Source organism: Nycticebus coucang, chromosome 21, assembly GCF_027406575.1.
Source record: "Nycticebus coucang isolate mNycCou1 chromosome 21, mNycCou1.pri, whole genome shotgun sequence".
Classification (NCBI taxonomy): domain Eukaryota; kingdom Metazoa; phylum Chordata; class Mammalia; order Primates; family Lorisidae; genus Nycticebus; species Nycticebus coucang.
In genome coordinates, this window is record NC_069800.1 from 57,491,487 (window position 1) to 57,507,371 (window position 15,885).

Below are 15,885 nucleotides of genomic sequence, written 5' to 3' on the forward strand. Positions count from 1 at the left end.
CCTCCGTATGTTGACCGGTTCGTTACAGTCCCTTGGGTGGTTAATTTATAGAGGTTCTACTGTATTAGAATCTAGAACACAGTTGGCCACAAATACATATCACAAAGAGGTAGACACTGAATTAATTTTACTCTTGATAAAGAAATTTTTTTTTTTTTTTGAGACAGAGTCTCACTTTGTCACCTTGGGAGAAGTGCAGTGGCATCACAGCTCACAGCAACCTCAAACTCTTGGGCTCAAGCCATTCTCTTGCCTCAGCCTCCCAAGTAGCAGCAACTACAGGTGCCCGCCACAACACCCGGCTATTTTTAGAGATGGGGTGTCTCACTCTTGTTCAGGCTGGTCTCAAACCCGTGAGCTCAGGCAATTCTACCCGCCTTGGCCTCCCAGACTGCTAGGATTACAGGTGGGAGCCGCTGTGCCCGGGCCTGTGATAAAGGAATTTCTGAAGACCTGAAGTCCAATGGTACAATACTAGTTTACAGACATCTACACAGTGAAATACCTTACATAGAATTAAACATTGCAACTTGTCACTCAGATCTGGGATTCACAGTTATCTGTGTCTGATTCAAATTCCAAACCATGAGTAGTGTTTTGAAACACCCCAAAAATTCCAAAAAGCTTCCAAGATTGATCCTATTCTCATCCTCACTCAAATTCATCCACGGGAAAAAAGGATGAGTTGTTATGGGTACTGACAAATACATTTATTGCTTTCCATTTTTACAGAAGTTCTCAGGGAATTTTAAGAGCTGATGCAGATGGGGGGAATTAAACATTCCCAAGATGAAGCCAGATTGATTAAAAATCTAAATGTCTGACATATCTCTGTTTATCTGGTTTCAGCAGGCCGGCGGGGTAGCTCTGTCAATCAAGATAGCATTACCTAACAGAGCAATACCATTTCTAAACACATTCTTTAAGAACAATCCATAGAATGTCTGTCTACACAACAATGGATTTGTTTTTTTAAGAAATGCAGGAAAGTTAATAGCTACTAGCCTGGTGTTGCATTCCCTAAGTATACATGAGGTCTTCACTCTGCTAATATAAAATTCAAACACAGTAGAGGCAGAAGGAAATTTGTGTCATAGAAGCAATTCTTTTCAAGCTCAGATGAGTATTGTATAATAGAGTCCTGTTATGTAGCAGTTAATACCAAAGGGTGACAAACTCAGACCTGTCTCCAACATCTGGCTTTCTGCCTTTGTACATAGAGTTTCGTTGGAAAACAGCCGAGTCTATTCCATTATGTATTATCTATGGCTGTTTTTCTGCTGCGAAGGCAGAGTTGAGTAGTTTTGGCAAAGATCATCTGATCTGCAAAACCTCAAATATTTACTATCTGCCTCTTTACTAAAAGTATGTTGACTCTTGGGCAATGCCATGAATGTTGGAGTAAGACAGGTCCAGACTGGGGATCCAGCCCGGAGCTGTAGGACCTTGAGCACATTACTTAAGATGTTTAAGCCTCAGTCTTCCCATCCATTAAATGGGGATAATAAGAACACTAATAACTAAGTTTACTAAATGTTTACAATGTGCCCAGCACTGTCTAGGTGCTTTGAATGTATTAACTCACATAAGCCCACAACAGTATAAAGAACTATGCCTGTTTTAATTTTATTTTCTTTTATTATTATTATTTTCTTTTGTAGAGAAGGGGTTTTGTTCTGTTTTGCTGCACTTCCAGGCTGGAGTGCAGTGGCACAGTCGTAGCTCACTGTAACCTTATATTCCTGAGCTCACACGATCCTCCCACTTTAGCATCCCAAGTACCTGGGACTACAGGTATGCACCACCATGCCTGGCTAATTTTTTTGAGACAGAATCTCACTTTGTCACCCTCAGTAAAGTGCTGTGGTGTCATAGCTCACAACAACCTCAAACTCTTGGGCTCAAGCGATTCTCTTGTCTCAGCCTTCTGAGTAGCTGGGACTACAGGTGCCCACCACAATGCCTGGCTATTTTTATTTTTTTTTGAGACAGAGTCTCACTTTACTGCCTTCGGTAGAGTGCTGTGGGGTCACAGCTCACAGCAACCTCCAACTCCTGGGCTTATGCCATTCTGTTGCCTCAGCCTCCTGAGTAGCAGGGACTATAGACACCTGCTACAACATCTGACTATTTTCTGTTGCAGTTTGGCGGGGGCCGGGTTCGAACCTGCCACCCTTGGTATATGGGGCGGGCACCCTACCCACTGAACCACAGGCCCCGCCCAACCTGGCTATTTTTAGAGATAGGGAGTCGCTTTTATTCAAGCTGGTCTCTAACTTCTGAGCTCAAGAATCCACCAGCCTTGGCCTCCCATAGTGCTAGGATTACAGGTGTAAGGCACTGTGCCTGGCCAATTTTTGCTTTTTTTTTTTAGAGAGTGAGGTCTCACTATGTTGCCAGGGCTGATTTCAAACTCCTGTCCTCAAGCAATCCTCCCGTCTCAGCCAGCCAGAGTGCTGTGATTATAGGCATAAACTACTGCAACTTGTCCTCATTTAAAATGTGAAGAAAAAAAATGTGAACAGACAAAAGCACAGAGCATGCAAGTAACTTGCCTGAAGTCCCACAGCCAGGAAATGGGGGTGCCACCACCTCATCTGGTAATTATGAGTGTAAAGAGAGGTTAGGCAGATAGGAAACGTTCCAGTCCTTCCTATCTGGGCACCGGGAATCTAGCAAGCTCTCAAATAATTACATCTGTTGCTATTATCAATTTGGGAACAAGCCATCAGAAAGACATTAACAAATTAGTTGGTACCTGAGCCGACTTTTCAAACCCTGCCCTCCTGGAATGTTTATTTACCTGACGTTTTCTGGAGGGGCTGCTGCCACATCAAACCCGTGTTTGTTGTTCTGGGAAATGTGATAGATTATGCAGGGTTTGCTTTCCTCACTCTCTGGATCAGTTGTCAGGTTTTCAAACAGGATTTTCACACGCTAAGATCTCCCAGAAAGGGGCGGCGCCTGTGGATCAAAGGGGTAGGGCACTGGTCCCACATGCCGGAGGTGGCGGGTTCAAACCCAGCCCTGCCCAAAAACTGCAAAAAAAAAAAAAAAGCAAAAAAAAAAAGCGATCTCCCAGAAAATATACAGCTAGCAATGCCATTAAAAAATGCTGGTCATTCATGGTCACTCGTTGGTTCACACACAGCCCACCAATTTAATCCACACACATACAGGGCATTAAATCAGCCTTCTGAACCCATTTACTTTTTTCATAACTTAAAAATACGCGAGTCAGATATTGTAGAAAATGTAGATCAATAACAGGAAACAGAAAAACAATCACCCAGTATCTCACCTTGAAATAACCACCTTTCACATGCCGGGGCTCTAGTTTTGGTTTAACATGGGCTTTGCTTTGTTTGTTCTTTCCTCTGCCGCAGGAATTGTTTCAGGGGCTCACAGTGCAGCGCATTTAAACAAATGACGGTGGCTCATTTGGTAACAGTGATTATCTGAGAGACGAACTGAAAGGTCTCTGCTTTCTACATCATCTATTTGTATTCTTTCACCAAGAGTGCTTTTTTCACTAAGCCTGAATCTCTCTCTCTCTCTCTTTTTTTTGAGACATAGTCTCCCTCGGTGATTGCCCTGAGAAGAGTGCCATGAGGTCATCGTAGCTCACAGCAACCTCAGTCTCTTAGGTTCAAGTGATTCTCCTGCCTCAGTCTCCCTGAGTAGCTGGGATTACAGGCACCCACCACAATGCCTGGTTAGTTTTTCTATTTTTAGTAGAGATGGGGTCTCATTCTTGGTGAGGCTGGTCTTGAACTCCTGAGCTTAGGGCCCTCCTCCCCCCAGCTCCCCATGCCTCCTGGGCCTCCCAGAGTGCTAGGATTACAGGTATGAGCCACTGTGCCTGGCCCCTAAATCTCAAGTCTCAAGCTGTCACCCTGGGTAGAGTGCTGTGGCATCACAGCTCACAGCAACCTCAAACTCTTGGACTTAAGCAATTCTCTTGCCTCAGCCTCCTAAGTAGCTGGGACTACAAGTGCCCACCACAACGCCCAGCTATTTTTGTTGTTGTTGTTGCAGTTGTCATTACTGTTTTAGCTGGCCCGGGCCGGGTTTGAACCCGCCAGCCTTGGTGTATGTGGCCGTCGCCCTAGCCACTGAGTTACATGCACTGCCCCCTAAATCTCTTTAAAGTGAGAAAATACTCAATAAAGATCAGTTTTTAAGTTAAAATATGTAATGACTACAGTTAATTCAGAGCACATATTTAAAATGCCAACAATAGTTCCAAATGTCTCTCCTTAGGAGGCAAATTGTCTGCACACGCATATATACACTGCTTAGACATCCAGAAAGAGCCATCATTAACTGAATTCCACCCCCATGAGATGGAGTAGGCAGTCAGACAGTGCCCACAAGACTTCAAAACAACTTGTTAATTCAAGAGGGGGAAAAAAAGTCTCAATCTAACCATCTAGTCCATTCAGGGGAAAATTATCCGTCAACCATTTGTCATGTTATCCAAACAGTTGACCAAGCAAATCTACTTTTTTTTTTTTTTTTGTAGAGACAGAGTCTCACTGTACTGCCCTCGGGAGAGTGCCGTGGCGCCACACGGCTCACAGCAACCTCTAACTCTTGGGCTTACGCGATTCTCCTGCCTCAGCCTCCTGAGCAGCTGGGACTACAGGCGCCCGCCACAACGCCCGGCTATTTTTCTGTTGCAGTTTGGCCGGGATGGGTCCGAACCCGCCACCCTCGGCATATGGGGCCAGCGCCCTACTCACTGAGCCACAGGCGCCGCCCGCAAATCTACTTTTTAATTAGCTTTGCTTACATCGCATAGACATGGTATCAGATAAGACATTTGGTAGCAAAATGAAAAACTGAAGATTTTTTAAAAGATATTTCCATTGGATCCTCTTGGGAACTCACCCGGGGGTGAGAACATGGGCTTCTATTTATCTTAGTCCATGATTATTAAAGAAGAAATTAAGTGTCTATAGGTATAAGAATCTCTCTGTTTAAAAACAAATGGCTGAAGCCTCTTCATCAAAATGTTTAGGAACAACTAAACTGGCTTCCTAGTAACAAATTATGCAAATATAATGTGCGTTAAAATTAAAAAGAAAGGGGCGGCCCGCAGTGACTCATGCAAAATCTCAGCACTCTGGAAGGCCGAGGCAGGATGGATTGCTTGAGCTCACGCATTTGAGACTTGCCTGAGCAAAACACGAGACCCCGTTTCTACTAAAAATAGAAAAACGGAGGCAAGAGAATTGTTTGAATTGGAGGTACTGTGAGCTATGATGCCATAGCACTCTACCCAGGGCGACAGCTTGAGACTCTGTCTCAAAAAAAAAAAAAAAAAAAAAAGGGCTGGGTGCCCATAGCTCAGTGGTTCAGTGGTTAGAGCATCGGCCCCATGCACCAGGGCTGGCCGAACAAAAAAAAGGGAGAGAGAGAAAAAGGCTGAACAAGGAAAATCTACCATAGTGCTAGTGCTATAGTGATCATGTAGATAATAATTACGTGTGAGGGAAGGGAAGGGAAGGGAGGGGAGGGGAGGGGAGGGGAGGGGAGGGGAGGGGAGGGGAGGGAGAGAGAAAGAGAGAAAAAAGAAAGCAGCACAAAACGAAGTTGAGGAAGCAGACTCAGTCCACCTGGGGCAGTGAGGCTACTGTCCTTCCTTATCTTTAACATCTTCTTCTACACTTTTTTTTGTGTTAAAGAAAAAGGGCTCTGGTGAAAAGAAAAGGCCAGGCTCCAGTGGCTCACGCCCTGTAATCCCAGCACTCTGGGAGGGCAAGGCAGGTGGATCACCTGAACTCAGGAGTTCAAGACCAGTCTGAGCAAGAGTGAGACCCTGTTTCTTTCTTTCTTGTTTTTGTTTTTTTTTTTGAGACAGAGTCTCACTATGTGGCCATGGGCAGAGTGCCAGTGGTGTCACTGCTCAAAAAGAAAAAAAGAAAAGTTGAGGACAGTACCTCTTGGCTCTCAAAGTCTAAAATATTTACCGTCTGGCTCTTAACAGAAAAAATTGGTTGACCCCTGATTTTTAGCAAACCCACCCACCCATCCTTGTGGCAACAATGATCCCAATGGAATGATCAAAGTCATCTCAAAGTCAGTTGATTAGCACCTTAACTATCAATCTATCAATCCCTCCGTGTCATGTAACATAACAGTTGCAGTGTCCCTAGGAGTGGGAGAAGGAGGCAGGGGAGTCAGTATTGAGGGAGGGAGTGTGAGACAGGCTCCTTTGTCTTTACAGGCTCTGAGATTCAAGGGCCATGGGCCCAGGTAGGCAGGTGTCTCTAAAGAAATGTATTCTCTACTAGGACAAGGTTAGCAGAGAATGTCTTGTCAACACCTTGATTTTAGTGCCGTGAGACCCTTTGGGACTTCGGACCTCTAACTAGTAAGATAATAAATAGAATGTCTTTTAAGCCACTCACGTTTGTGGCAATTTGTTACCATACAATACAATAGGAAACTAATGCAGCTGCTGACTTGGGAGGCCGTAAAGGTACAGCGTGGGGGAGATGAGGAAAAACGTCAAAAATGAATTATTTGGTGGGATTATGGGACTCTAATTCCATTTAGTCATTTATTAATTCAACCAACACTTAGGCTTTTACTTGGTGTGGAAAAGTCAGCTGGGTTCCTCGGATCTGATGGTAAACAAGACAGGCGATTGATCCCACCCCATATACCCCCGAGATGCACACAGTTAACCAGGCAATCACTAAAAGGTGTGGCTCAAGCGGCTAAGGCACCAACCATACATCTGAGCTGGAGGGCTCCCATGCAGCCTGGGCCCACCAAACAACAATGATGGCTGCAACCAAAAAAAATAGCCAGGCGTTGCAGCCGGTGCCTGTAGTCCCAGCTACTTGGGAGGCTGAGGCAAGAGAATCGCTTAAGCCCAAGAGTTGTAGGTTGCTGTGAGCTGTGATGGTACAGGCACTCTACCCAGGGTGACAGCTTGAGGCTCTGTCTCAAAACAAAAAAACGTGAGGAAGAGACAGAGAGAGATGGTGTAAGGGAGGCCTGAGGGCGTGGATGGGGTCTCTTCACCCCTGTCTGGCTCCTCAGAAGGAAACAGGTAAGATGTGGCCAAGGGAAGAAAATGAAGGGAAGAAAGAAGAAAGTGAGAGAAAGAGAGAGAGGGGGAAAGAAAGGGGAGAGGGAGGGAGGAACTAGGAGAAAAGAAACGTCACAAAGACCTGGGGGCGGGTTGCTAACATAGGATACTCGCCTTAGCCTCCTTGACCAAATAGACTTTTGCCCCAGTTTTGCCGACTCGGGTCTCCAAGGTAAGATGTTGCCTGCCCACAGTCTGTCAGCCCTGGCTTTGGGCAAAGGTGCTCAGTACAACTTCTTCACCTTCCTGTACCACGAGCTCCCTCCGTGGAGAGCTTCAGACTGCGATCAGAATGCCTCCTCACCTCCCTTAGTTAAATTTCTGATCCGCTATTCTGTGAAACGTCCAGAGCAAGCAGATCTATAGAGACAGAAAGTAGATTAATTGTCGCCAGGGGCTGGGGGTGGGAAAGGGCAGGACAGGAATGAAAGGACTTTATTAGGATAATGAACATGTTTCAAAACTGGATTTCGGTGTTAAGGGCATAACTCAGGGAATTCGGCAAAAAATTATTGACCTGCGCATGTAAAATGGGCGAATTTTATGGTATGTTAATTATGCCTCAATACATTTAAAAAAATTTTTTTTAATTTTAATTTTTAATTTCAGCTTCCTTGTTCATTCTTCTTCGTTTGAAGTACTTTTTTTTTTTTTGCAGTTTTTTGCCGGGGCTGGTTTGAACCCACCACCTCCGGCGTATGGGGCCTTTGAGCCATAGGCGCTGCCCTGAAGTACTTTTTTTTTTTGTTCATTTTCTTCTTCTTCTTCTTTTTTTTTTTTAATGTTCTTCCTCTGGCGATTCTCTTTCCCGTTGCTTCCCCAGTAGCTGGGATTACAGACGCCCACCACAACGTCCGGCTGTTTTTAATGTTAGCAGAGACGGGGTCTTAATCTGGCTCACCGCTGCTCATACTGGTCTCGAACCTCTGAGCTCAGGCAATCCACCCACCTCGGCCTCCCACAGTGCTGGGACTACAGGGGTGAGCCACCACGCCCAGCCACCTCAATACATTTTTAAACATTTGGTTTAAAAACAAAACTTTCCTGAATTGCTTAACCCCAAATTTGGTTTCCAAAATAGAAGAATGGTCTGTGTGTTAACGGATCAATCACTCATTATTCCATCAGCTGTTCATGCCACAAATATTTATTCAGCATTAACCAGGTGCTGTGCACAGTTCTAGGAAGACAAATATTTCATACAAAAAATAGTCAAAATTTTTGTGCAATTCTGCTCCCTTTTTATATTTACAAAGACCCTGTGACTACATGGGGCCAGCTCAGATAATCCAGGATAATCTTGCTATTTTAAGGTTAGTTGATTAAGAAACTTGATTCCACCTACTTCCTCAATCCAGCTTTGCCATGTAACATAACACATTTATAGGTTTCGGGGATTAGAACGTGCACATCTTTTGGGGGCCACTATTCTGTGTAGCAAAGGCTATTTTCATAGCCAATGGAGAGAGTCGTGTCTCTCCACCCAGTAGGATGCCAATTCTTTACAGATATCATTTTATTTAGTCCTGCAAGGATCTTGTAAGGTTGTGTTATTATCTCTGTTTGGCATTGGAGGAGCCTAAGATACAGAGAGGTAAAGTGGTTTACCCAGGATCACACAGCTATAATGTCTGGGTTGAGGAGTGAGCCCATGTCTACGGGGCCCCAAAGTCTGCCAGTTTCCAACCAGGCTAAGCTTGGCTAGAGCTGATGTTTGCAGAACAATCTCTTCCACTTACTGGCTAACAGAAACCTTACTTAATTCAATTGCTCAGCCATGTAGAATTCCTCGTAGAGAAATGTGTAAAGGCATGGCAACTTTCCAAAGACCTGGGTTCAAGTCCCACCTCAAGGAAATAACATCAGCTCTCTGAGCCTCAGTCAGCTTCTCATGGGGACACTAAACCACGTCTCACCATCCAGGAGTGTTCTGAATCATCTGTACAAGGAAAATTTGATGCGCTCCTCTATGTGCCCAGACCCTATTCTAGAAATTTCTAATGCACTCCATAAGAGTGGGAGAACATCACTCTTTCTTTGAATCTTGCAGATTATTTTGCCATCAAGTTATGTTAATAATAAAAATAATGGCCAGGGGCTCACACCTGTAATCCTGGCACTTTGGGAGGCCGAGATGGATAGATTGCTTGAGCTCAGGAGTTCGAGACCAGTCTGAGCAAGAATGAGACCCGGTCTCTACTGATAGGAAAAACGAGGTGGGTGTTTTGGCAGGTGCCTGTAATTCCACATACTTGGGAGGCTGAGGCAAGAGGATTGCTCAAGCCTAAGAGTTTGAGGTTGCTATGAGCTATGATGCCACAGTACTTACCCAGGGCAACAGAGTGAGATTTGGTCTTAAAATAAATCAATCAATAAATAAACAAATAAATAACAATAAAAATAATGGCCACAGTTACCACGGGTTTGCCATGTGCCAGGTGCTGATTTATTAGCTTTGTGAATGTAGACAATTCTTTATGACAATTTAGTATAACAGCCGGACTTTGAAAGAAACTGCAAAAACTTCCATTCCTCCTATTCCAGTGTGGATGTGCCCTTAATGAAGCCCCAAATTAAGACCCAAATAGCTGGTGATGATAAGAAGAACCACGGCCTTACTGTGGGGCGAGAGGCTCTTAGCGGGACACTAATTCTTCTCATTTCCCTTCCCTGGAGTTGAGCCTTTGATCTTCCAACTCCTCCCAGATGACAGGGCTGCCTCGGAGCCATCAGCACTTGCTGAAGTTTCTGTCTCCTGGAGTATGAAGGTGCGCAGACACTCAGAGCCTCTTTGGTCCTGATCAGATTTTATGAGCATTGAACTGTGAGTTCTGAAGCAGACCGCTCTGCCTTTTTTCTGAAGTAAAAGCTGTTTCTCTCTGCTGTGTACTCACTGTACAAGGGAAAGGGGAACCAGGGATGTTGATGCCCGAGTGTTTTTCTCTGGGGAGTGACTCTTGCCTATAACTTAGGAAGTCTCCTTGCTCCCAGGGTGGGTCAATGCCTGGACTCACCATTTTAGGCAAGTGTGTTGCTCCTCCGAATGAATTTTATGACCAGAAAACACCTCCAAAATAACAATCGGTAAGAGGAGAAAGACTGAGATTTGCACCCTCAAAATAGTTTTCCCCTAATTTGGGGAAAACCACCCCGATCTTTTAGGCCAGCCTCTACATTTGGGCGGGGGGTGGTGGTGGAGGGACAGAGCCAGCATCGAATGCTACTAACTCAAAGACTCTGGGAAAATGGGTTCTGTCTGACCATTCCTCCATCTGTCTGTCCGTCCATCACGTAGCTAAGGAAAATATGACTTTAGAGGACAACAGTCTGCTCCAAATAGGAAGAATATATATTAAGTCTAAAAAATCTGGCAGCAATGCTTTTCAGTATGAAAAGGGTAGCAATTAAGTGTAGCAATTTTACACCCATTACTTAAGCCAACAAAAATAGGAATGTGTAAAAATAGATGTACAGGACACTCATTACTGAATTGATTTTGTCCATGAACAGGGCAGTCATTAATTGCTTCACTTTTTAGTTCCTTGTTTTCTCCATCTGAAAGATGTTTGGAATTTTTATTGGTTGATGGTGTGGATTAAATGGTGATGCTCAGACAGTCTGGAACTAAGGCTGGGCTCACAGTGAGTTCTCAAAAATCTTTGCCATTGTTATTATTATAGCCAAATATTAGAAATCAACATTAAAAAAAAAATGAAGTTGACCTATATGGACCAAAATGTTCGTGTTTATGGTTCGGTAAAAAATTAAAAACACAACAAATGACCCTATGTTGCATATAGGTGATCACATTTGTGCCTTTCCACCCAGGATGTGCCTTGTATTTAATATTCGGGTTTGTTTGTGTTAGAACGTTTAAGGAATGGTACACAGGAATTGATGGTCTATAAGTATTTCTGTCTAGACTCCAGAGAATCAATGTTAAAACACAGCGATCTGTCTGTGTTCCTTTAAAAGACATCTGTCGTCTACTAACAAGCCTAATTTATGGTTTATGACATATAGCAGGATGGAACAATTTGAGTCACAACTCTCTAATAATTTGGTCTTGTTTGAAACTAGTGGGTATAATTAATCTGTGATTTAAACTAGTGAATAAAACGTGCTAATAATACATTTTAGGAAAAGAGCATATGGTTCTACTGGCTAAAACCCACCAATTTTGAAAATGATTGATATCAACGAAACTTTGTAGAATGATACTTTTTGGAATAAAAAGCTGTGCAACTTTCAGACTTCACTTTAAATTATCTTCTGTGTCAAATCCCAGTACAAATTTAAGAAAATATTTTGGCAGAAGATAGTGTGAGAAGGATTCAGAGTTGGTATTAGGCAATTAATTGCTTAAATGCCTGATTTTATATTAGTCACACAATTGCCAAAATGAGGGAAGACTTAGGTTTAATATCTGCTATACAAGCTTTTACCATTCAAGCTCATACTTGCTGGAACATTCAGCCATGCTTATTACATATTCTTTAATTGTGTAAAATCTGGATCATTTTATACATATAACTATTTCTGGGTCTTTACGGAGTGGTTAACATGTCTGCATAGATCTTCCTTTCCCTGAGCAAATTCTGCTGTTTTTCTGAAACATCTCCTGAATGTTGTTCATTGTGAAGTTATCATCTTTAATGAAAAAATGCCTGCTGAGGGGACTACGAGCCATTTGGTTCCCTCCTGTCAGGGGAGGAAAAGAATAACATTGAAAAAGGCTGAAGGTTTTTATTATCACATCGTAAATGAGCAAATGGCATCTGTCAATACAAAGAGACTCAGAGGGGCTTGAAAAGGGAGCTGGGGGCTGTCGAGTGACAACATGGATTTTTATTAACCTCCTGGTCCCGCATCTCTTTCCCTATTTTATTTTGCCTCATTCACTTTGCAACATAATAATGCAATAAAAACACTCAAACAGGAAGCTGATAACCATTAAAACCCGCAGGACCGCCCGGTTACTGAGCAACAGTGGAGAGTTTGAATCAGAGACCATCTTGAGGGTTTTACACGTAAGTATGCCAACGCAGATGTATTTTCACACACCCACCCCTGCCTGCTTTGGGTCTTTTTTAGAAGACATTTCTTTCCAAGAATAACACCGTCTGCCAAAGCGTTAATTCTCACAAAGTTTTCATATTTGGGCCATAAACATCTTTCACGACACTGGTAAAATGGCCAAGGTGTTTATGGGCTGCAAGAAATGTTTATGCCAAATGCATGAGAGCGGGGTGGGGGAAGGGAGAGCCAGGAGGGGCCCCCTCCCCAGAATGATTTTTCTGGAAGTTGTTAAGGTGGATGTCTCATAAAAATATTTTGTAAATGTTAACAGTGATGCAGGCCCAAGCAGGTGCGGGGTGACCGGAGGATGGACTGCGGGGTGGGGGACGCTGCTCTGAGGGTCAGCAGTCACTCTTCTTTGTACCCAGGGCAGAGCATGGAGCGGACTGGGAAACACCAAGACGCACACTCTGAAATCCCGACGGTTGGGGCCCACCATGTTTTTCAAGATTTAAAGCCTGGACATAAATTGGGTTACTACTTCCATGAGAAGTCAACAGCTATGGCACAGATGTTTCAACACAAGGACAGTCACACGTGGTAGATCTAAATTTGTGCTGACATGAAAAGATTTCCACTATTTTTTTTTAAAAAGCAAATTTTAGCCAGACACATGGGACATGCCTGTGGTCCCGGCTATTATACTTGGGAGGCTGAGGTGGGAGGATCACATGAGCTCAGAAGTTCAAGACCAGCCTGGGCAACGTGGTGAGACCCCATTACTAAAAAAAAAAAAAAAAAAAAAAAGAAAGAAAGAAAGAAAAAAAGAGAATTTAAAAATAATATACGGCTTAGAAAATCTTTTATTGTTGTGGTTTAATAAAATAATTAGCACCTACACAGAGAAAATAACCTAGGGAAATATCTCAGACAATACAATGGATTTGGATGTTCTGTACTTTATATTTCTGTATTAATTCTTTTTTTTATTGTTTGGGATTCATTGAGGGTACAAAGAATTAGGTTACACGGATTGCATTTGTTAAAGTCCCTCCTTTTTTTTTTGCAGTTTTTGGCTGGGGCTGGGTTTGAACCCACAACCTCCGATATATGGGACCGGTGCCCTGCTCCTTGAGCCACAGGCACTGCTCTAAAGTCCCTCTTATAATTGTGACCTGCCCCCAAGAGGTGTGCCGTACACCGTGACTCCCCATCCCTCTCCATCCTCCCCTCTCCTGGCTCACTCATTTCTCTACCCCGGACTTTGTATTAGCGGCCTCCATATTCAAATTGAGTACAACAAATATGGAACGCTTCATGAATGTGCGTGTCATCCTTGCCCAGGGGCCATGCCAATCATCTCTGAATCATTCCAATTTTAGTATACGTGCTGCCCAAGCAAGCACTATATTAATTCTTTTTTCCTTCTTTTTTTTTTTTTCTTATTTTTTTGAGACAGAGTCTCACTCTGTTGCCCTGGTTAGAGTAATGTAGCATCAGCCTAGCTCACAGCAAGCTCACCAAGTAGCTGGGAAATACAGATGTCCATCACAACATTTGGCTAATTTTCCTATTTTTAGTAGAGACAGATCTCGCTCTTGCTCAGACTGGTCTGGAACGCCTGAGCTCGAGTGATCCTCTCACCTTGGCCTCCCAGAGTGCCCGGATTATAGGTGTGAGCCCCCGTGCCTGGCAATTGCTTTTCTCTTTAAAGGTCACATGGAAATAAAATGCCAAGTGCCTGTAAAAACTGAGTAAGGTCCGTAGTCTTGTTCCCTGTATGGTACCAATGTAGATTTCCTGGTTTTGATAATGTCATCGTGGGGGCAGATGAGTGATGGCATATGGATCTTACTGTGCTACTTTGCCTGCCTACCTGCCCACCTTCCTTTCTTTTTTTTCCTTTCTTTTAATATAAGGAGGTTTATTCTGAGCCCAGTGTGTGTGGCCAACCTGAAACAGATGGCCCTACAAGGTCCTGAGAAACGGTGCTCATGGTAACCTATTTTCACCTTTCTTACGATGTACAATTGCTCCAAGACAAAAAGTTTAAAAAGGACATCTATTAGTTTGTAACTGGAAAAAATAAAGAAAAATAAAGTGATCCATAAAACTGACATACTGGGGCGGCGCCTGTGGCTCGGTCGGTGGGGCGCCGGCCCCATATACCGAGGGTGATGGGTTCAAGCCCGGCCCTGGCCAAACTGCAACCAAGAAATAGCCGGACGTTGTGGCGGGCGCCTGTAGTCCCAGCTACTCGGGAGGCTGAGGCAAGAGAATCGCTTAAGCCCAGGAGTTGGAGGTTGCTGTGAGCTGTGTGAGGCCACGGCACTCTACCGAGGGCCATAAAAGTGAGACCCTGTCTCTACAAAAAAAAAAAAAAAAAAAAAAAAAACCTGACATACTGTTGAAATTTAAAGATGCAGATGGCAGAGCAGAATGTATACATAAAATGTACCCAGCAAGATGGTGCACATATGTTCAGAGAAACGTGTGCCTGGGGGCTGCCAAGATGCTAATAGTCATGAAGACTTTTCACTTTGGGGGGTACTCTTTGGTACTTACCATTTTTTTTTAAAATGTGACTATTCACAGTTTAAAAAAAAAATAAGCATACATATACTTGTGGGTATAAATTTGGGGAAAAAATTAAACCTCAGAAAAGCAGTGGCTCATGCCTTTAATCCTAGCACTCTGGAAGGCCGAAGCAGATAGATTGCTTGAGTTCAAGAGCTCTAGACCAGCCTGGGTAAGAGCAAGACCTCCCCCGCTAAAAAAAAAAAAGTAGCTGGGTATTGTCGTGGGCACCTGTAGTCCCAGCTACTGGGGAGGCTGAGGCAGGAAGATTGCTTAAGCCCAAAAGTTTGAAGTTGGTGTGAGCTATGATGCTATAGCACTTGACAGAGGGTGACAAAACAAGACTCTGTCTCAAAAGAAAGGACAAAAGTAAAAGGAATATAGTAAAAGGAATAACAAACGCTGTTTACCACCGGGTAGGATACAGCAATGTTAGTGCCTGTCATTGTTTTTGTTTCAGATTTTTTTGTGCGTAAAGGGAAAAGTAATCATTAATGAACTTGAAAATCTTTGATAGCCCTTCCAAATTCTACCTCCCATCTTTCCTCTTAAGGGACAACCAGGATTGGGAAGGTATGTGTACCTTTTATTTTTATTTTATTATGTATATAAGAATCCAAATTATTAGTAATTCATAATATTTATTTATTTGTTATGCTTTATGTTTTTTTTTTTTTTTTTTTGGCTGGGGCTAGGTTTGAACCCACCACCTCCGGCATATGGGACCGGCGCCCTACTCCTTGAGCCACAGGCGCCGCCCATGCTTTATGTTTTTTCGAGACTGGGTCTTGCTCTGTTGCCCAGGCTGGAGTACAATGGCACAATCACAGCTCACTGTAACCTTGAACCTGGGCTAAGTGCTCCTCCTGCCTCAGCCCCCTGAGTAGCTGGGCCTACAGATTTGCACCCCACCACACCTGGCTCACGGTATTTTTTAAAAATGGCATGATATGTATTGTATGCTTGGAATTATCTCACACATGTATTTCTTCAGCTTGTTTCTCAAATTCACTATTATATTTTTAGAATTTACTCATGTTGGTCAATATAGCTCCTGTTCAGAGCTCTTTTTCTGTAGAGGAACAGATAGTAGAGTAAATATTCTGGGCTTTGGTCTAGACACAGTTTATTCACACTTATAATCATAGCATTTGGGAGGCTGAGGCAGGAGAAGCACTTGAGCC

The 15,885-nt window shown here is 43.4% G+C and overlaps 1 non-coding gene across 1 annotated transcript; it reads right to left on the reverse strand.

The window, feature by feature from the left end:
- Positions 1-13,423: 13,423 nt before the first annotated feature.
- On the reverse strand, positions 13,424-13,530 carry LOC128574305 (U6 spliceosomal RNA). The gene has a single exon (XR_008376682.1). It is a non-coding gene; the product is annotated as a U6 spliceosomal RNA (small nuclear RNA).
- Positions 13,531-15,885: the final 2,355 nt, after the last annotated feature.